The sequence below is a fragment of the Coptis chinensis genome, chromosome 6, assembly GCF_015680905.1.
Source record: "Coptis chinensis isolate HL-2020 chromosome 6, ASM1568090v1, whole genome shotgun sequence".
NCBI classification, from domain to species: Eukaryota; Viridiplantae; Streptophyta; class Magnoliopsida; order Ranunculales; family Ranunculaceae; genus Coptis; species Coptis chinensis.
In genome coordinates, this window is record NC_141461.1 from 50,929,910 (window position 1) to 50,933,825 (window position 3,916).

The window sequence follows — 3,916 nt, forward strand, 5'->3', positions numbered from 1 at the left end:
TAGTAATTATGCATAGCTATGAGATATGAAAATTATATTAATTACTCATTTAAATTTCTTGCACCACTCTCTATAAAAAAGAAGCACCAAACCTTGATAAAACTTATCGACTTCTTTTTATTGTTAGGTTTAATAATAGAAGTTTGATTAAAGTTTTGTGAGAATACCTAATGTGGTAAGATAATATTGAAGCTACTTGAATAGCAAGGCATTCCCAATCACAATAAAATAATTATAATAAACACTACTTAAAATGCAGAACTATATTTGTTGAAACATTTATTCCCCCTACACATAATACAAATATGTTTTAGGGTTATTAGTTCAATGCATTTGTATCAAGTTTCTAATTTTTCATTAATTATTATTTGAGGTTAGTTTAATGTAGTACGTTGCATCCAGTTTCCAATTTCTCATTAATTATTTTTTGAGATTAGTTCAATGCAGTTGCATCAAGTTTCTAATTTCCCATTAATTATTATTTGAGGTTAGTTCAATGCAATTGCATCCACTTTATGATTTCCCGTTAGTTATTCATTAAGGTTAATTCAGTACAGTTGCATCCAGTTTTCGATGTTTCGTTAATTAGTTTTTGAGATTAGTTCATTGCATTTGCATCCAGATTCCAATCACCTATTAATTACTCTTTGAGGTTAGTTCAATACATCTGCATCCAGTTTCTGATTTTCCGTTAATTGTTGGTTAGTTCGATAGTTTACAATTTCTATACAGTTTGCATACATGTAAGAGTCTGTTTTTATAAACTCACTTTCGTTTTGGGTTCCTAATTATTCGTAATTACTCATGTGATAAGGCTAAAAAAGTTGACATTTATGCTTTGATCAAGGTTAATGCGATGTAGTTACATCTAACTTCCGATTTCTAGTTAACTATTTTTTTAGGTTATTTCAATGCATTTGCATCCAACTTCTGATTTCCCGCTACTTAATATCTGATTTTAGTTTAATGCAGTTGCATACAGTTTTTGGTTTTCCGTTAATTATTCTTTGAGGTTAGTTCAATGCAGTTGCATCCAACTTCCGATTTTATGTTAATTGTTATCTGAGATTAGTTCAATGCATTTGCATCAAGTTTCTGATTTACCGTTAATTATTTTTTTAGGTTAGTTCAATGCAGTTACATAAAATTTATATTTTCCCGTTAATTATTAATTTAGGTTAGTCAGTGCAATTTCATCCATTTTTCAATGTTTCGTTAATGAGTCTTTGAGATTAGTTCATTGCATTTGGATCTAATTTTCGATTTTCCATTAATAACTCTTTAAAGTTAGTTCAATACATCTGCATCTAGTTTATGATTATTTATACTTCGAGGTTAGTTCGATACAATTATATCCGGTTTCTGATTTCCCGATAACTATTCTTTGAGGTTTTTCAATGCATTTGCATTTAATTTTCGATTTCCCACCAATTATTCTATAAGGTTAGTTCAATATAGTTGCATTCGGTTTTTTATTTTATGTTAATTATTTTTTTAGTAAAGTTCAATGCATTTGCATCCAGTTTCCGGTTTCCCATTAATTATTATTTGAGGTTTGTTTGATGTATTTGCATACCGTTTCCTATTTTTTGTTAAATATTTTTCAAGGATTTGCATCCAATTCCTAATTTCCCGTTAATTATTCTCTGTCGTTAGTTTAATGCAATTTGCATAAAGTTTCCGATTTCCCGTTAATCACTCTTTGAGCCCAGTTATGTATTTGAATCCAATTTCTGATTTTCTTATAATTATCCAATATGGTGTGTAATACCAACTTTTACTGATCCATCTGTAGTGTCATTGCAAACATGACATAAAAAGTAAATTATGCTTAATTTACTATGTGAGATCATCGAAGATTATCCAATTTCCAATTTCCCGCTAATTATTCTTTAAATTATGCATGGCTCATTATGTGGAATCTTCAAATATTATCTACGAACGGGTATTGTTATATTAATTATTCTGAAAAATATTTGCAAATATGCATAACTATTATATATATTAACATTATATTAATCACTCAACCAGATTTCTTATAACGTGAAAACCTCACTCTCCATTAAAAAAAAATGAACTCACCTTTGATAAAACCCTTCAACTTCATTTTGTTGTTTAATAATAAAAGTTTGATTGAAGTTTTGTGATATTACCTAATAAGGCGAAGTTCATATATATTGAACTACTTTGAATAGCAAAGAGTTCCCAATCATACGGAAAGAGATAAGATAAATACCATTTTAAATGTAAAACTATACTTATCGAGACATTCCCACAACATATAACCCAACTATGTTTTGAGGTTAGTTCAATGTATTTGCATCCAGTTTCTGATTTTCCGTTATTTATATTTTGAGATTAGTTCAATACAGTTGCATCTAATTTCTAATTCCCGTTATTTATTTTTTGATATCAGTTCAATGCAGTTGCATCTAGTTTATGATTTCTCGTTAATTATTCTTTTCAGTAGTTCAATACATTTGCATCCAATTTCCAATTTCTTGGTAATTGTTCTTCGAGGTCAGTTCAATGCATTTGCATCCTGTTTCTGATTTCCCGTTAATTATTATGTGAGATTAGTTTAATGCATTTGCATCCAGTTTTAGATTTTCGTTTATTATTTTATAAAGTTGCATTTGCATCTAGTTTCGATTTCCCGTTAATTATTGTTTGAGGTTAGTTCAATGAATTTGCAACCGGTTTCGATTTCTTGTTAATTATTTATTGAGATTTTGTATCCAGTGTATTTTTTTAGATTAGTTCAGTGCAGTTGCATCCGGTTTCCGATTTTCCGTTAATTATTTTTTAACATTAGTTCCACACATTTGCATTATTTTTCCAATTTATAAATATTTTTTCTTTGAGGTTAGTTCAATGCAATTGCATCCAGTTCCCGATTTCCCGTTAATTTAATCTTTGAGGGTTAGCTCAATGCATTTGCATCCAGTTTCCGATTTTCCGATAATTATTTTTTTTATGCTAGTTTGATATATTTGTATCCACATTTTGATTTTCCATTAATTATTCTTTGAGGTTAGTTTAATGCAGTTGTATCTATATTCCGATTTTCTATTAATTACTTTTTAAGATTAGTATAATACTTGCATTTGCATCCAGTTTCCGATTTTCCGTTAAATATTATTTGAGGTTAATTCGATACATTTGCATCCAGTTTTCAGTTTTCCATTAATTGTTTTTTGACGTTAGTTTCATTCCGTATTATACATATTTTAAAATATTTGTCATTATTACTTTACCATTATTTTTTTTTCATTTTCTATTATATATTTTGTGATGTTATTTTTTGTATAATTGTTTTTAACTATATTTTGAGACCGTTTTAAGAATATATTCAAAATAAGTCGGTACTTTATCATAGATACTAAAATTGTATGATTTGTAATAAGGAATTAGTTTATACAAATCACCTATTTTTTAGCAATTTTTTTTTTATTTGATATAATATATAAGAATTGGAACACTAAAAGTGTTTGATTCGTAATAGGAAATTACCTTTTACGAATCACCAATTTTTTTAGCAATTTTTTTTTTATTTGATCAAATATATAAAAATTGTAAATACTCTCAAACTCTCCAAATATAAGGATTATAAATACACTCAAACTCTTCAAAGAGGTTCCATGTACGTGGGATTGTAGGCTATTAGAAAATACTATCTTTCATATTAGAGTGCCACGGGATAGAGAAAAAGCTAACTATCATATTAGAGTGCCACATAGGAGAGAGAAAATCCTCTTTTAAAGGTCTATGCTTTAGTATATAACGGGATAGAGAAAAGGCTAACTCTCATATTAGAGTGCCACATAGGAGAGAGAAAATTCTCTTTTAAAGGTCTCTGCTTTAGTATATAGATAGTAGATTAGGCTTATTGCAGGCTGAATGAAGTGGCACGTGT